Source organism: Hyperolius riggenbachi, chromosome 12 (genome assembly GCF_040937935.1).
Source record: "Hyperolius riggenbachi isolate aHypRig1 chromosome 12, aHypRig1.pri, whole genome shotgun sequence".
NCBI classification, from domain to species: Eukaryota; Metazoa; Chordata; class Amphibia; order Anura; family Hyperoliidae; genus Hyperolius; species Hyperolius riggenbachi.
The window spans coordinates 76,213,289-76,233,106 of record NC_090657.1 but is presented as its reverse complement, the minus strand read 5'-3'; positions in this window follow the sequence as shown (position 1 = coordinate 76,233,106).

The window sequence follows — 19,818 nt, the reverse complement described above, 5'->3', positions numbered from 1 at the left end:
CGTCTTTCAGCCTTTCTTACCTTGGCCATGTCTCTGAGTATTGCACACCTTGTGCTTTTGGGCACTCCAGTGGTGTTGCAGCTCTGAAATATGGCCAAACTGGTGGCAAGTGGCATCTTGGCAGCTGCATGCTTGACTTTTCTCAGTTCATGGGCAGTTATTTTGCGCCTTGGTTTTTCCACACGCTTCTTGCGACCCTGTTGACTATTTTGAATGAAACGCTTGATTGTTCGATGATCACGCTTCAGAAGCTTTGCAATTTTAAGAGTGCTGCATCCCTTTGCAAGATATCTCACTATTTTTTACTTTTCTGAGCCTGTAAAGTCCTTCTTTTGACCCATTTTGCCAAAGGAAAGGAAGTTGCCTAATAATTATGCACACCTGATATAGGGTGTTGATGTCATTAGCGAGGGGAACGCCAGCGCATACCACTAAGGCTGCATCTGAAATGACCACCAGCTCAGTGTATAGCACCTATATAGACTTTCTACACACTTCGCATTCAATTCAGATGCAATGTTGATGTCATTAGACCACACCCCTTCTCATTACAGAGATGCACATCACCTAATATGCTTAATTGGTAGTAGGCTTTCGAGCCTATACAGCTTGGAGTAAGACAACATGCATAAAGAGGATGATGTGGTCAAAATACTCATTTGCCTAATAATTCTGCACTCCCTGTACAGTGTGGCTTTCTAGACTCCATCCATAGAAAATGTGGCCAAAACAAAGCCTGTTTTGAAGGGGGTTGGGCCCTGTATTGGAGGGAGGGTGAGACGGCAGGGCCCCCTGCAGCCATGAGCCTACTATAGCTGCAAAGGCTGCTCCCCTATAAATTACGCCTCTGGCCAAACTGAGATCCAGCCACAATAAAATACCATGTCAATCAGTGGCATAACTACAATTCATGGGGCCCCCCCAGCAAAACTTTGATGGGGCCCCCCAATATTTATACCCCTTTCCTCCCCTTGGTGCCCTTCATGGCCTTGCGGCTCATCTCATAAGGTTATAATAAAACAAGTGTGGCCATTGTGATCTTCACACCTATCACAAGTGTAGCCACAAAAACACCTGATCTAAAGGAAAGTCCCCTGTATCAGAGGAAAGGAAGGTTAGTAGTTGGGGACCCCTACAATTCTGGGCCTTCCTGTGATCGCAGGTGCTGCTCTTCCTCTAGTTACACCCCTGATGTCAACACACTCCATGTCCTGCTATAAGTCCAGGTAAAGCTGAACCATGGAAACACCTGTTGTGGTCCAACATCAGCCTCTGGCCTCTTCTGCTGTACTGGGGAGTTTTCAGCAATCCTTCCCTTCAGCTCAGAGGAGAGATGGGGAGAATTGCTTCTCCTCTGCTTTAGTCTATAGGTTGCAGCTGACCAGCAGCTGTAGGGAAGTTCTGCATAGGTACAGTGGAGGTGGATCAGGCAGGTTGTTTGGGCATCTGTTGCGACAGGCATCTCATAGACGCCAATGCAAATGCGGCTAACAGGCACCCAGTTGGTGATTTGGGTGCACATTGTGCCCGACAGTAGATAGCCAGTTGGCTATTAGGAGTGGATCGGCTATTAGGACAAATAAGAGAGGGGGTAGTCTTAGTGGTCGATGTATTCTCTCTAGCCAATCAGCTTTTTCATTTACGGTCATTTGGGTGCTGGGGTACATTGAAAGGGATTGGGGAGGGGCTAGTGTGTGTGTGTGTGGGGGGGGGGGGGGAGACTTCATGTTAGGCATCAGGAAGGGAGGTCTGTGTTAGGCACTGGGGGGGCTCCTATTAGGTATCAGGAGGGGAGGTTAGTGTTAGGCACTGGGCGGGACTCCTATTAGGCATCAGGAAGAGGGGTTAGTGTTAGGCACAGGGGGGAGGGGGGGGGTGTTAGTGGGAGCATATGAGCAGGGTAAGTCTGTAAGTATTATTACATTACTAATATTTTAACTATTGGTACCCAAGAGAAGTGGCAGCTCAATATGTATTCCAGTAGAGGACCCCCTGGCTAACATCCATTTTCACAATAGCTGCAGAATCCTGGCTAACACCCATTTTGGCCTTTTCCCCACCAGCCCTAGCTAGCCCTGGAGGGACATCCTTAATAAATGACAGCAGCTCGGAGATTACAGCGTTGGCTGCATCACCCCATAGCCACTGTGTGTGAGTTTTTGTCTTTTTAGGTTTTATTTATTTTGTACTTAGATTTACTTTAAAGCAGAACTGATTTAGAACTTCCTCTCTGCTCTAAAAGATAAGCAACAGCATAATGACCGTTAAAGAAAAAACATTTCTTTGTTACTCATACAAATTCTGCAATAATTCTGCAGTGTGTCTACTTAGTGCTTTCATGGAAGCAGACAACAGGTTAACATCCTGTGTTTACAAATTAGCTGCTCGCCGAGGCAGCCTGCTGACACAGCTGAGAGATCAAATTACACTTGTGCTCCATCACAGATGAGGGGGAATTAGACAGGCTAAACTCTCTAAATACATACAGGGTGCATTTCTCCATTTCCCTTTTGTCCTGTGCAAGAGTTCCTGTCCACTTTAGCACTTCTGTCAGTTAACTTCAGCGCTGCATAATATGTTGGCGCTTTATAAATACAATAAATTAATTAAATAAAATAACTGATTGGCACGTAGTGGCTTATCATTTGCTACAGTAGCTTCTACTTTCTTGGTCAGTAAAGACATACTTTTAAGGATAATTTTCAGCTTAGCCGTACTGTTCATACTTCCAATTAGCTTTTCCACCAGTGCTATTGATTATCGGGTTTGCTGAAGCTCCATGTTGCCTTTGCAAATCAAAATATTCGCTTAAAGCAGACCTCCAGAGTGAAACCCATAAATGTGTTCAAACCGTCAAATACCCCATATATCCAAATGTTAAGCATTATAAGTCATAGTTACCTTAGCAAGGACCTTAACACAATATTTGATCTGGATCACATGACAGTTTGTTGCACTTCCTAAGCTCAGTACAGAACACTGGGTGGGCAGGGCAAAAACCCATCTCACTGAGCTGAAGCTGCTCTGTAAGTGGCATAGCAATAGGGGTTGCAGAGGTCTCGGCCATACCGGAGCCCTTGGGCCTAGAGGGGCCCCGTAGGGCCCTCCCTCAACCACAGTATTAGCTCTCTATTGGTCCTGTTCTGGTAATAATGCTTTGAATGATAATAATCATTAACAAACTGTTCCCCATCCGCTTCTTGCACCTTTGACACTGTGGTTGGTTTGGTCACCGTATCAATTGTTATGTATAGAGTGGTTAGGGGGGCCCAATGCAAAACTTGCACCGGGCCCATAGCTCCACTGTGCTCTGATCTGGAAGTACAGGAACAGCACAGGCCACTCATCTCAATGCACTTTTTCTATATGGAGGTAATGCATGCAGAGCATGTGCCTATCTCCCTCTACTGGAGCCTATGAGCACCCAGCTCTATAGGAAATTCCTATTTTGAAATTATTTTTATCCGGCTAAGCTAAAATCCTGGCTGCACACCAGTAGACATCTGCTCAAGATCTGCTCAAAATGAAAGAATTAGGGCTTGGTTTATATTGATTGTACACTGCCATTTTGACATTTCTCCTGAAGTATAATGCCGCTTTCCATATGTGTCAATGGCAGCACAATAGGGTTTTGCCCCGCCCCTTAACCCCCATAGGATCTTTTGTGTATAAATTACTCCCTATCACTCCACCCCCTAGTCTTTTGTCCTCGTCATTACCTGCAAGGACCTACGTGTAATGCTGATATACTCCTACTCTCAATCTTTCCAGACAGGTTCAGGCTCTCCTGTTTAAAGCCCAATCTTGCCTAAACGGCAGACTTGGCAGTTCTGTACTGGTCACAGAACGTAGTTATTGATTCAGCCGCGATTGAGCAATGCTCAGAGAGTTTTGACGCCTTACCTGCGGGCGATGGCTGGGGATGCCCTGTGTGGCTAAAAGCCGCTGAAGACTGCGTCTGGTAACCCTGCTCCTCCCCACCCTCCTCCTTCCTCCAGCCCCTCTTCGTCTGCGCTAGTTGCGGAAGATTGCTTCATGCTAGCCGAACTTCCGGTAGGAGTCGGGTCGGCGTGCGTTCCATCTGCGCGCCGGCGCATAAACACTTCCGGCTTCGGTACCTCCCTCCGCTCCGCCTTCCCTCTTCCCTCTAACTAGAAGGCCGGAAGCATGTTCCGATTGGCCGGGCAGGATTCTTAAGCGCAACAGCTTATTTCCTCGCTGTCACGCTGATCAGAAGGACGTAGGAGACGGGGAGCTGATCATGGAGGACTGTAAGTTGCGGAAATGTATACTTTACTGATGTCATTTCTTTTCATGCACATGCACATGTACTTAGGGGTATATATATATGTATCTTCCTTACAGCAGATTCAGGAGGGATGGAGCAGGAGACGCTGGGCACAGACCAAATTCCTATTGAGGAACAAGTACAGATTGTTAGGTAGGAGTAAAGAAATATACCTTTGGGTAAGTTTAAAAAAAAAAAGAAAAAAAGAGCTAATCTGATTGACATCTGTCTTTCAGATCTTATGAGCGGGACAGAGGATGGTCGCAAGCGCCTAGAGAGAGACAATGGACGACAGAGCATTACTATTCTAACAGAAGACGCTCACCCTCCAGATATAGATCACGTTCCAGAGAACGTTCCAGGTCTCGATCTAGAAGACGGGACCGCAGCAGATCGCCTCGTCGCCAGAGGTCTCATCATTCATTGAAGAAAAAATGCTGGGCCTGTGGCGAAGAAGTAATACCAGGGAAATTAGTGTGCCAAGACTGTTTCTCTGGTATGGCAAGAGAGCCGGAACAACCTAAGGACATTTCAAAAATGATTAAAGAAGCAGTACAAGAAACAATGAATGAATATATTGCTAATATTCCGAAACCAACAACATCACAATCTACAGACCTACCAGGCCCATCTCATGTATCTGATACGGAGACAGAAACTCCTGAAGTGGGCTTTAGTTTCAACCTGGTACAACCATATATAAACTCAATTAGAGAAGCCATGGAATGGCAGGACGAGCAGGTACAAGAAGACACGGGAACTAATCAAAAAGAATATTTCTCACACCTAAAAAAATCCACTAAACCTTTTCCACTAATAAAAGCAATAGAAGACCTATTCAAAGAAGAATGGAAGAAAGTTGATAAAAAGATTACAGTGACTAATACATTTAATAAGCTATATCCAATGGAGGAAGGTAAAGTTGCCTCACTGAACGAGACACCGAAAGTGGATGCATCCGTAATTGGTTTAGCAAAACATGTTACTTTACCGAAGGAAGATTCAGTAGGATTGAAGGATCCACTAGAAAAGAAAATGGATTCAGAGCTTAAGAAAGTCTACCTGTCGTCAGGAGCAGCGTGTAAACCGGCGATAGCCCTTACGACTGTCTCAGAAGCATTAAAAACATGGATATACAATATAGAAGAAGCAATTAAATCAGGTGCAGAGAAAGAAGTTATTATCTCTGCACTGGACGACATAAAACTTACGGCAGACTTTGTAGCGGAGGCCTCAGTGGACGTAATCAGGTGTTCGGCAAGATCAATGCTACACTCAGTAGTTACTAAGAGAGCACTGTGGCTCAAAAGCTGGTCAGCTGACCCGTCCTCGAAACAGCAGTGGTGTCAGATCCCATATGATGGGAAAACACTTTTTGGAGAAGAAATGGATACGGCAATCAAACGAGTATCAGGAGGAAACTCTGGCATAATCCCACAAGATCGCAGGGCGAAGAGGCCACAATTTTACTCAAGAAGCTCATTTCAACAGAATCGTTATAAAGCACCAGCCTACAGACCGGGTAGGGAATACAGGAGAACATGGCAAAGTTCTCAATCGACCCTTCAGAGATTAAACAAGCAAAAGAAAAATCCACTACCACCTACGTCTCAGAAGAGTTTTTGATGGTCACTCTGTCCAGACGATACCAGTGGGGGGAAGACTACAATCTTTCAGCAAGGTCTGGGCGGAAGAGATCACAGATCACTGGGTAACACAGACGGTTACAGAGGGACATCGGTGGAAATTTATAAAGGAACCTCCAAACCTATTCAGAATGACGAATATACCAAAGTCGGAGACCAGACTACAGATACTAAAGAAATACATACAGGACTTACAAAGCAAAAATGCCATAGAAGAAGTCCCAGTCAAAGATAGGGGGATCGGAGTTTACTCTCCCCTATTTTTTGTCAAGAAGAAGACAGGGGATCTTCGACCTGTAATGGACCTCAGAGATCTAAATCGATACATAGACTTGGACCGATTCAAAATGGAGACCCTGCAAACAATCACCAAAGTAATCATGATACAAGACTGGGCCATATCCATAGATCTCGAGGACGCCTACCTCCACATACTAATACAACAAACCTTCAGGAAATACCTAAGATTCGCCATAGGGAACACACACCTACAATTCCGTTGTCTACCCTTCGGTATCTGTACGGCACCTCGCACATTTACAAAAGTATTAGTAGCTGTGATAGAAAATCTAAGGTTAAAGGGACTCAGACTTTTCCACTACTTGGACGACCTACTATTATTACATCAACAGGAAGAAAGCATACTAGTACACAAACAGATTCTACTAGCAGAACTGCAGAAGCTCGGATGGAAGGTGAACATCCCCAAAAGCAAGTTAAGGCCATCCAAACAATTTGTGTTCTTGGGAGCGAAGTTCGACACAGAGCACAACACTATAGGACTACCACCAGACAAACAATCCAGAGTACAGGAATTGTCGATGAACATGATAGCGGCCACATCATTAACGGCGAGGCAATGCCTCAGCTTTCTTGGAACTCTGACCTCAACCATACCAATGGTGAAATGGGCACAGTGGCATTCTCGAACATGGCAAGTAGGATTTCTAACCCAATGGAATACCAAGCAAATGAATCAGCAAATAGTAATAACAGTACGTATGAGAAACAGTATACTGTGGTGGACCAAAAAGAAAAATCTCAACAATCCATTACCTATTCAAACCCTCTATCAGACCATAGTTACCACGGACGCCAGTCAGAGAGGTTGGGGAGCAGTGTGGCAGTCGCAGTCCGTCGAGGACAGATGGGATTCACCCCAAACGAGTATACCTTCCAATATCCTGGAGATAAGGGCAGCCAAACTGGCGCTTTACAGATTCAAGAACCAGCTACAGGGGAAGAATGTAGTCCTACGCATGGACAACTCTACAGCTGTGTCGTACATCAAGCGACAAGGGGGAACGAAATCAGTTACGTTGATACAGGAAGTAGAACCGATCTTCAAATTAGCAGAGAAAACATTCAACACCCTGACGGCAATTTTCATCCCAGGACAAGAGAATGTGAAAGCAGACTACCTGAGCAGACGAGACATAGACCACAACGAGTGGTGTCTGAACAACGAAATCTTCCAACAGATATGTCAACAGCTGGGACAGCCCCAACTGGACCTAATGGCGACTACACTCAATACCCGTTGCAAGAACTTTATATCGAGGAGATTCACACCAGCAGCCCTAGCGACGGATGCGTTAACAGCAAGTTGGAATTTCAACATAGCTTATGTATTCCCTCCTATCCCACTTATACACAATCTCTTGATCAGACTCAGCAGGGAGAATGTCGTCCTCATAGCAGTAATCCCTTACTGGCCGAGGAGACCATGGTTTCCGTTATTATGGCAGATGAAACTTCAACAGCCACTGATGCTCCCAACATTTCCAGAATTGTTGATGCAGGGCCCGGTTCCCCATCCCAATCCAACCACCTTGAAACTAGCGGCCTGGAAATTGAGAGGCGGAAATTGGAATCACTAGGATTCTCAAGTGAAGTCATAAACACTATTCTAAAGGCGAAAAAACCATCAACAAACAACTCCTACCAAAGAATATGGGCAAGGTTTGTAGAATTCGCCGGCCAAAACAAGTTTGACCCTCTAAAACCAGATATTACACAGCTGTTACAATTTCTACAAACAGGAATGGATAAAGGCCTGGGATTCCATTCCCTAAAAGTTCAAGTTTCAGCAATATCAGCTCTCACAGACAAAAGATGGGCAGTACACCCACTGGTAGTACAGTTTATAAAAGGAGTGATGAAGGAGAGACCGCCCAGGAGAACTGTCTTTCCCAAATGGGATCTGCCACTAGTCTTAGACAGTCTATCAAAATCACCATATTCACCTAACGAGAGCTGTACGTTAACACAATTGACACACAAAGCGGTCTTCTTGATCGCAATGTCATCAGCAAGAAGAATTTCTGAAATTCAGGCACTGGGATGGCAAGAACCATTCTTAACTTTTTTTCCAGATCGAATAGTGCTAAGGCCGATTCAGCACTTTATACCTAAGGTCTCATCTCTTTTTCACTTTAATCCAGAGTGGACGTTACCAGCTCTTCTGGGAGATCAAGATGCTACTCCTCACCCATTAGATATAGGGGATGTGCTGAGGAATTACATACTGCAAACTAGAGATTTAAGACAAACAGAAAGACTGTTTATTATACCCACGGGATACAGAAAGGGACAACCTGCCTCCTCTAGAACGATAGCTAATTGGATCGTAACTGTAATTCAAAATGCTTACAAGTCTAATAAAATGACTCCACCGCAGCAAATATCGGCACATTCCACCAGGAGTGTGGCGGCATCATGGGCTGCATTCACTAAAGTTTCAGCTGAAAGGGTATGTCAGGCGGCCAGTTGGTCGTCTGTAAATACCTTCATGAGACATTATAAAGTTGACCCTGCAGCCAATACGACTAGGCAATTTGGGCAGAATGTATTAACTGTTCATTATTGAGTGTGTATGAATAAATTGTTCAGCATTACACCTCATCCCTCCCTTGTATTTGTTACGGCTAGTTAACTCCCTATTGTGCTGCCATTGACACATATGGAAAACGGAAAATTGAATACTTACCTGCCGGTAATTTTCCTTTCCAGATGTGTCCATGGCAGCACAATGCTCCCACCCTAGATTCGGTAATGCCGAGTTAAAGACTAGGGGGTGGAGTGATAGGGAGTAATTTATACACAAAAGGTCCTATGGGGGTTAAGGGGCGGGGCAAAACCCTATTGTGCTGCCATGGACACATCTGGAAAGGAAAATTACCGGCAGGTAAGTATTCAATTTTCCGTTATTCATTCGCCAGCATCTGCCAATTCCACCAGTAGAGGGAGCTCCCAAAAGTTTTGGTAGTCCTGAGATCAGATCATTTCGCACTGCACAAACTGTGGACCTGAACTCAGACCTTCCTCTCTGCTCTGAGAGATAAGCAACAACATAATAACCTTTAAAGGAAAACATTTATTTGTTACAGCTGATACAAATCCTGCAATAAATCTGCAGTGTGTCTACTTCCTGCTATAATGGAAGCAGCCATAGTGTTAACATCCTTTGTTTACAAATTAGCTGTTCTGCTGAGGCTGCTGAAATTTCTGAGCTGACACAGCAAAGAGATCAAATTACACTTGTGATTGGTTACAGATCAGGTCGAATTAGACAGGCTAAATTCTTAAATATATACAGGGTGCATTTCTCTGTTTTCCTTCTGCCCTGTGCAAGAGTTCAGGTCCACTTTGAGACCTATTTGGCCCTCCTGCCCTTCCCAACACATAGAAGCACACTCTATGGAGAGAGGAGGGGTGAGGAAGAGTGGTCTAGTATCAGCCAGTGATTACACTACATGGTACAATATAAAGTTGCAGATATCCCAGGGACACTGTAAAATATGGAATATATTATGTATGCACTGCTGACTGCCTGAAACAGAATTTCATTAATACAGAGGTGGGAACATTGTACCTTGTGAACTAGAGGGTGCCCCATACCTTTGCCTGGATGACCTGTGCCCATAAACCCAGTGCACAAGGTATTGCATTAGAGGACTGACCATTCCCCCTCAACCAAGTTGATCACTCTGACCTCGACACTGGGAAATCAAATCCCTTCTGTATGGGCAGCCAGCCTATAGTATTGTACTATACGGTGTACTCCCAAACCATATGGACTCTTGGGCTTACACCAGAAAGGGAATAAGATGAAATGGAGCCCTAGGCATGATAATAGTTTTTGCCCACCGCTGATCATCTGGCTTTTTAAAATAAGATTCAGTGGGTGCTATTATCCACCAGGCCCATACTCTCTCTCCAGGCCCTAGGCAACTGGAGAGATATGCCCATCAATGTATTTATTTATTTGAGCCGTGCCAAAAATGTGAGGACCTCGGCCTTTGAGGATTGGAATTGGACATCCATGCGCTAGATAAATGGACTACTGACATGTGGTTCGGGGTCCTTTGTCAGTACAATTACCAACCTCACTTCCAGTGTATAAAAGTTGCAGAGGCGGGACATCTAAAAGTCCATGTTTGCTATTCTCTATAAAGCTTGGAGTCCTGCCCCCCTGATCCTCCAAGTGAAGCTAAGCTGCATCACATCATTCGTGAATGGGGGAAGTAATGGCTCCTGAGATTAAGAAGCACTTGGGGTGAGACCAGGATAACCATACTTCTGTTTGATCCCACAGCCTCTTACCTGACTGGGTTTCACAGCTTTAAAGGTTGCATGATTTCTTCTGAGGGAACCACCAGCCTCCCCTCCTGCATTCGCTGGGAGTCCGGATTCTGTCCTAATCCCTTGGACCAGACCCTGTCTGCATGGAAGCAGTGTAGGATGGTGATTGATGTACCTGTCACACTCACTCCCTTAATTCCAATCCCCTAGCCCATTCCCATGGTTCTGGAGTGCAGGCGAGTCACTTTTTTTAGCCACGCCTTCTCACTGACAACAGCGGAGGGCGGGGTCTGTAGCTGTAATAGCCATACATCATTTCCTATGGGGAACAAATAGGAGGGAGCGTGGCAGCATGCATCTCCCCCTCCCAGCGAGTGCTGATGATCTGGCCTGCTCGAGAACTTTCAAAAATTGTGTCTCTTTATTTTGTATTTTAAAAATCCTGATCATCCCATTTAATATTTTTCACATTAAACAAATACAGAAAAAAATATTTTATTACAGAACTTACTAACCATATTTTTGTTTAAAAAACAAAAACAAAACAAAACCTCAAACACTGAACGTTCGCATTAAAAACAACCAACCCCAAAATTTCAGGCCAAAGCAAGCCACAAATCCTGGGAAAGTTGGACTGTAATAATTTATACGGAAATGTCTGTATTTTAAATGTAACTGTCAACACACCTGTTAAAATGAGCACTCTCTGAATGTGGACACCTGTTACACAACTGTGGTGACTTTTCATGAGGGACATCTATTAACACAGCAGAAATGGCAGAATGAGATGTTGGATTTGCACATAGAATGTGAATATCTCTGTGGTGTTTGCTTCTGTGCGATTCATCTGTGTATAAACACAACATGCTCTGCAGAGAGTCTCAATTTAAGCTGCACAAGTTCTCCATGAGGAGACTCCATAGAGAAGTATATGATTGTTTACTTTATGTCTTCAATTTTGAGGTCTGTGATTGGCTGGGCACGATTTCAATACAATTTCCCAGTGTTCACTTCCAATCAGGGGCATAACTACTAATTATGGGACCTCCCCCCCAGCAAAACTTTTATAGGGTCCCCCACTGTTCACACCCTTTCCCTTGCCTACCCCTGGCCCTGGTGAACCTCACAGCCTGGGGCCCATTTGGCAAGAGTCATAAAACAAGTGTGGACATCATAATCTTCTCACCCGTAACAAGTGTAGCCACAAAAACACCTGATCTGAAGGATGGACCCTTTTATCAGAGGGACTGACATTGAGGTTGCGCCCTCCTTACAGCTCTAGGCCTCCTGCAATCGCAGGGGCTGCTCCCCTGTAGTTACACCCCGCTTCCAATGTATGACCTGATCAAATGAATGAATTGTCCAAGGCCGGGATGTGAATTCTGCTGTAGGCTGACTGCAAACAGTAACTCTGTGTTTGGTCAGATATTGTACAGGGTGGGCCATTTATATGGATACACTTTAATAAAATGGGAATGGTTGGTGATATTAACTTCCTGTTTGCGGCACATTAGTATATGTGAGGATGAAAACTTTTCAAGATGGATGGTGACCATGGCGGCCATTTTGAAGTCGGCCATTTTGAATCCAACTTTTGTTTTTTCAATTGGAAGAGGGTCATGTGACACATCAAACTTATTGGGAATTTCACAAGAAAAACAATGGTGTGCTTGGTTTTAATGTAACTTTATTCTTTCATGAGTTATTTGCAAGTTTCTGACCACTTATAAAATGTGTTCAATGTGCTGCCCATTGTGTTCTTCTCCCACTCTTCACACACTGATAGCAACACCACAGGAGAAATGCTAGCACAGGCTTCCAGTATCCGTAGTTTCAGGTGCTGCACATCTCGTATCTTCACAGCATAGACAATTGCCTTCAGATGACCCCAAAGATAAAAGTGTTAGGGGGTCAGAGCGGGAGACCTTGGGGGCCATTCAACTGGCCCATGACAACCAATCCACTTTCCAGGAAACTGTTCATCTAGGAATGCTCGGACCTGACACCCATAATGTGGTGGTGCACCATCTTGCTGGATGGCCGACTTCAAAATGGCCACCATGGTCACCACCCATCTTGAAAAGTTTCCCCCCTCACATATACTAATGTGCCACAAACAGGAAGTTAATATCACCAACCATTCCCATTTTATTAAGGTGTATCCATATAAATGGCCCACCCTGTACAATCAGATGTATGCATGTCATAAGGTGGCCTTACACCTGCTGATCTGCCACCAGATCAACCATCAGATGGACCCCTCACTGACTGAATCTGAATTGCCTGCCCACATACTCAACACAGATTTCCAACAGATTTTAGGCTAGATTTTAATGGAACAGCAATGCATCCGCCGTATGTAAAAAATGCAACAGATGTGCGGCCAAGCTTGCGTTTCGTACAATGACACAACATTAGTGCATCAATGGACTTGCCGACAGGATGCATGCACTGTAAACCAAGCCTAATAAAGCTCATTTCTTCTACCATATCTCTTATAGGGGCACTATGGCGAAAAATTGTAAAATTTAAACTATGCGCATACATAAACAAATAAGAAGTATGTTTTTTTCCAGAGTAAAATGAGCCATAAATTACTTTTTCTCTTATGTTGCTGTCACTTACAATAGGTAGTAGAAATCTGACAGAAGTGACAGGTTTTGGACTAGTCCATCTCTTCATAGGGGATTCTGAGCAAAGCTTTTAATCTTTACTAGTAAAAAAGCCTGCCCGTTAAAAAAAAACGGGCGCTAGGCCACAGCCGCTAGCCACTTTCCAAACCCGCGCACACAGACGCGTCCCGCTTGCCTGTCCCCCACTGCTGTCCGAAATATATGCACACAGGGAGATGATGCTTGCTTGGCAGTTGGAAAAAGCTGTTATTTCCCACAATGCTATGAGGTTCACAGACAGCAAACTGTCAGGTCTGGAAGCAGGGACACAGGAGCACGCAGGGACACGGGTTTTATTATATAGGATAAAGATACTAGCGACCTAAGCCCGTTTAAAAAAGGGCTCTAGATCTGTCACCACCCGCAGCACACCCGCCCCCGCGTGCCCACCCAGCTGGCCCGCCCCCGGTCCGTCCTGCGTCTTGTCCCAATGACTGTCAGTGCAGGACATGCACAGTAGTGCAAAAGCACTGACACAGGGACAGGACACGGGGGACACTTGCCTTTTATTTGGTAGAAGTCCCTAAAAAGGATTTAAACAATGATGCTGGCTGGCTTCCCTGCTCACTACAGTGTTTTGGCAGTTGGAGAGAGCAACTGCCATTCACTAAGTTCTTTTGAAAATAAATAAATCCCTGAGAATCCCCCATGAAAAGATGGACTAGTCCAAAATCTGTCGCTTCTGTCAGATTTCTACTACTGTAAGTGACAGCAACATAGGAGAAAATACATTTATGGCTAATTTTACTCTGGAAAAAATGTACTTCTTAATTGTCAATGTTTACACATATTTCAAATTTTAAAATTTTTCGCCACAGTGCCCCTTTAACTACTTAAGGACCGCAGAGATTGAAATCTACGCCCTGTTTTGGTGGGCTCCTGGCTGGCAGGGCGTAGATTTCAATCACTGCCCGCAGCGTGCATCCGCCGTTTCCGTCGCTTCCTGCCAATCGCGCCGCTCAAGCCCGTCGTGTCTCGCCGCAGCTTACAGGCTCTGCCTGTCTCTATGACGGCAGAACCATGTGAGCCGGTCAGGAGCCAATTTCATTGGCACCTGGCCGTGTCTATCAATGTAAGCCGCTCCCATTGGCTTACATTGATAGACACGGCCAGGAGCCAATGAAAGCGGCTCCTGACCGGCTCACATGACTCTGCCATCATAGAGGCGGCAGAGTGGATGTCAGGAGGGTCCCGGTGAGCGGCGATGGCGGCGGGTAAGCGTGGCGATTCGTCGGGATTCCGTCGTTCTTGTACTAGTGGTCTCTGGTTCTTAAGGGGGCAGAGACCGCTGGTACTTAAATGATTAACCACAACCCTCCTAATGGCTGCGTAAGCCCAACTGATGCACACCATGGGCTTGATTCACAAAACGGAGCTAACAGTTAGCACGCTGGTGAAAAGCCCTTTATCACGCCTAAACTCAGTTTAGGTGTGATAAATTTAGGTGTGATAAGTTTAGGCGTGATAAGTTTAGGTGTGATAAGTTTAGGTGTGATAACTATAGCACCAACTGGGTTAGCACTGCAGTGCACAGCTGATCAAAAGTTTTGCGCTAGCAAAGTCTGGTGCACTTCGCATAGAGTTTAATGGTGCTGCTTTGCGTGCGGGACTTTGCGCGATCTAAACTTACTTATCAAGCCTAAACTTATCACGCCTAAACTGGCTTTTCACCAGCGTGGTGCAATGGTTATGACGCCTAAAGTCTCTAACTGGGTTAGCACCGCTTTGTGAATCGAGCCACTTGTGTTGTGCTTATCCATGGTTTCATATCTAAATCAGTGCCCACATGCCTCAATCTTCTCAGGTGCCCAGCTGCACACCTTAGATGTTTTGGCATCAGAGCTGCATGCCCAATTCACTTCCCCAACTCCACAAGTAAGTGATAGACAGGTGCTCTTTCCGCAAGTAGCTGCTTATTACGTTCCACCAGCTTCATCCCTAAAGGCATACGGAACTAGAATTCTCCAGTATTCAACAATAATACAAATATTAGTTGTAAATGTCCCAATATCTAATAGGGCCTGATTTCTGGAAAGGACAAAAAGGCCCAAGCCTTGGGCGGTTGTAGCCCAAGGGGGCCCTGGTTGTGAAGGAGGATTTGCTACATATGAAAGGGGAGGCTAAAAATGAGGAGCAACAGAAAAGGGAAGCTGATGTCCAAGGGAGCTGTACATGGAAGAAAGGGGCTGCAGTACATACCGTAGTTGATACACAAGGAAGAGGGGGCTGCACATGGAATGGGAGGGGCGCTGCTGCTGCACATGAAAGGGGATCCCCAACATACTTGGCCTTGGGGAGAAAAAGCATAAATCTGGCCCTGATGTTTAGACCAAATGAGAGAAGAAAAAATAGTATTATTTTTTTTGCCCGAAAAGAGACGCACTGCAGAACATCTAGTGCCAAATCTAGGATCCCTGTTTTGCATGAGTCTAAAATAACATCATACTTGTTTTAAATCTGCTTTGGTAAATAATGCTTGCTTAAATGTCAAGCTGTTGCCACAGTGCATCAAAAAGGGGTTGTGTGTGGTTTTGTACTGTCAGCACTCTTGTTTTCCAAATTAAAAATTATAAAACCACTGGTCTCAGGTGTCTTGTGTCAACTGATCTTGTTTCTTAAAATTATTATTTCATTGTTATATTGCATTACAGTTATTTCACTAAGCAGCCTTTCTCAACCTTTTTACCCTGGGGGAACCCTGCAAATAACTTTTGGATCTCGAGGAACCCCTGCAAACATTTTTTTTTATCTCGAGGAGCCCCTGCATTTATTTTGCAGGAAGCATGGCCTTTAAAAGTATGTGTGGCTGTTTATTACACTACCCCCTGTTATAGTGCCACTCATTATACTGTCTCCTGAGCCCCCAATTTAGTGCTTCTTGTTACACTACCACCTATTATAGTGTGCTCTATTATACTTCCCCCACGATAGGGGAAAATGCCAAGGAACCCCTGCAGAGTGCTCAAGGAACCCTGGGGTTCCAGGGAACCCTGGTTGAGAAAGCCTTTACTAGAGCCTAAACTGGAAAGAAAAGGGGAGTCAAAACTTGGGAATCACCCAGTGGCGTAGCTAGAGGTCATGGGGCCCTCAGATGTAGGCACTTTTGAAGCAAACCTGAACTGGAAATGAACCTATGGGGGACCGCCTGCCTAACCCCCCAGGCAAATTTGCACTTGCCATCTCCACTTTTAATAGCTGGGTTGTGTGTCCCACCTGTAGCCAGATGTCCTCCCTGTAGCCATCAGCATTTACTCACCTCCCAGGCTCCAGCGACGAGCCGCAATGGACCCCTCCGCACCGGCCGCCATCCCTGCTCGTACTGCCGCTCAGTTCAGGGTCACGGCTTGATGACGTCATCAGGCCGGGACCCGGCACTGACATCAGAGCGAGCGGTGATGCCGGCCAGAGTGGAGGGAAGGTGAGTTGTTCCTCTTCTTTCCCCCCTACCACCGCATCAGTAACAGGAATCACTACGATCTGCCCCCCCCCCCCAACTTTTGCCGCCTGAGGAACCCGCCTCACCATGCCTTATGGGCGGCCCGGCCCTGTGTGTAGTCTACTCCTCAATCTCTTTCTCCTCTCCTGCATCCTGTTTGTCCACTGCAATCAATGTAATTCTCCATCTTCCATTTGAAAATGGCCATTACTCCATAACAGCTTCCCGATCAGCACACTGTTAAACTATAATATAGCCCACTTAAGTCATAGGGAAACATGGACATTACCTTGCACATCGGTTGTTCTTTTAGCTATAATTGACAGCAACTTATATATTTCAGTTCTGAAAAAATCTTTTCAGCACTGGAAAGGATTCTTGTTGGAAGAAAATAGTGAGCTTCTGAGAGAAACTTACAGTGAGGTAAGTATGTAATAATCATTTGCAGGAACATCATGTGTTTATTTAAAAAAACAATATTTGGTTCAGGTTTCCTTGAAGCAATGCCACCTGCCCCTACCCTGTGGATATGAGTTTATTGTGCAATTTACATTCTCATGCAATTAACTGCCTCCCGGCCACCTCACTCTGATGGGCGGTGAGATCGTGGCAGGCACAGGACCACCTAATGCTCATTGGCGACAATGCGCTCCTTACGAGATTAGCAGGGAATAAGTACTCTTTCTCACGCGCGTTCCCTGCAGGGGGACACAGGAGGCTGCCAGCCACGATCGGAGCTGGTGGAATGAATTTACAGAAAAAAAAAATCGCAGCAGCAATCAGAGACCAGCAAAATAATGGTCTATTGTGGGAAGCTCCATGCTCCCTCTGTTTCCCCCACATAGCAACAGAACATGCTACATAGCTGACATGCATCTGTACAGGCCTGAAAAGGAGGGATCTCTAGGGGATCTGGTCCCGATCCCTGACGGGCAACATAAAATCAGTAGGTGTGTACGCACCTTAACACCCCACCCCATAGACTGAATGTAACGTAGGGCTAACCTCATAGATGATATTAGGATTAGATAAGGCCTATCTATGCGAGCAGACACAACTATAGAACAGGGCACATTGGTGGTCGCCACCTATCAGAGCAGGAGATGTGGTACGGCACACATGTATCCAACAGTAGTGTAGGATTATTATTGTGACTGGCACCAATCAGAGTAGGCCATCGTAGTATAGTGTAGTAGGACCCACCCTAAAAGAGTCTACCGTGACGTGGAGGGAAGGCTTACAATCCTACTGCGCAAAAGTTTTTACTTTTCACCAGTTGGCTTCGCTAAAGGACTCTTCATGCTTGGATCACCAACCATCATTACCCTGAAGTGCCAATTCATAATTCCATCTACATCTTTTTCAAACAGATGGCTGAACGGCGCACTTGTTGAGCTCACATGCACAATTCGGTTGTAATTTAACCACTTCACCACTGAGGGCTTTTACCACTTGAGCACCAGAGCAATTTTCACCTTTCAGCGCTCCTTCCATAAATTCGTCTATAACTTTATCATTACTTATCACAATGAAATGAACTATATCTTGTTCTTTTCGCCACCAATTAGGCTTTCTTTAGGTAGGACATTATGCCAAGAATTATTTTATTTTAAATGTGTTTAATGGGAAAATAGGAAGAAATGTGGGAAAAAATGTATTATTTTTCAGTTTTCGGCCTTTATAGTTTTTAAATAATGCATGCTACTGTAATTAAAACCCATGAAATTTATTTGCCCATTTGTCCCGGTTATAAAACCGTTTAAATTATGTCCCTATCACAATGTTTGGCGACCAATATTTTATTTGGAAATAAAGGTGCATTTTTTTCAGTTTTGCGTCCAACCCTAATTACAAGCCCATAGTTTATAAAGTAACAGTGTTATACCCTCTTGACATAAATATTTAAAAAGTTCAGTCCCTAAGGTAACTATTTATGTATTTTTTTTAATTGTATTTTTTTTATTTTAATTAGAAAAAAAATTAAATTGGGGAGTGTGGGAGGTAATGAGTTAATTTTTAATGTATAGCTAATGTATTTGTTGTATATGAAAAATGCTTTAGGGTGTAGTTTTACTATTGAGTGAGTTTTTGTTTATGTGACCTGCAAGCGTACAGGAAGTACGCTTGCAGGAAGTTTAGGGAGGCTGGGCAACTTTTTTTTTCACAATGATCGCGCTGCTTCTCGTAGAAGCAGCTGATCATTGCGGTGGGCTTAGATCAATGAACGGGAAAGGTTTTTCCCGTTCATTGATCTCTGGGCGAGCGGGTGGCGGCGTGCACGAGCGCGGGGGCACGCGGACAAGCGAGCGGGAGCGCGGACAGTGGCTGGAGCGGCGTCAGGTACGTATTTCTCCGTCCCTTGGTGGTAACAGTGTGGAAAAGGGGACGGAGAAATCCGTACGGCTGGGGGGTAAAGTGGTTAAATGCAGCTGAATGGCAGCGTTTATAACAAGTGTCTCAGCGAATTATATGCAGTGGTGTTACTGTACAGAAGAAAACAGCAACAATGCTGCGGCCACACTCAGATGTGACTCCATGGGTCTACTGTCCACTGCTGGTACAGAGCGCTTAGAAGCATCTGGCCGGTGCAAGAGGTCAGCTGAATTCACTTCCTTCAGTAGGCCTGTATTTACATCATAGGAGCCTATAGGCACAGGTGTCCTGGCTCCCTAGACTTCCCCTCCATGAACCTACAATCCCCCGCTGAAGCGCACCACAAGTATCAGGGGCGTAACTAGAAATCACTGGGCCCCCCTGCGAATATTTGGATGGGGCCCCCCCATAGGTGCCAAATAATCGTAATGGGGCAGCGTTTCACTGTAAATTAATTGTAAAGTGGGCAGCATTTTACCAGACAATCGTAATGTGGGCCAGAAAATCGTAATGTGGGCAGAGTTCATCAGAAAATCGTAATGTGGGCACCAGTCACCAGAAAATAGTAACGTGAGCAGCAGTCACCAGAAAATTGTAACGTGGGCAGCATTCACCAGACAATCGTAATGTGGGCAGCGTTCACCAGAATATCGTAATGTGGGACAGAAAATCGTAATGTGGGCAGAGTTCACCAGAAAATTGTAACATGGACAGCATTCACCAGACAATCGTAACTTGGGCAGTGTTCACCAGAAAATCGTAATGTGGGCCAGAAAATCGTACTGTGGGCAGCGTTCACCAGAAAATCGTAACGTGGAC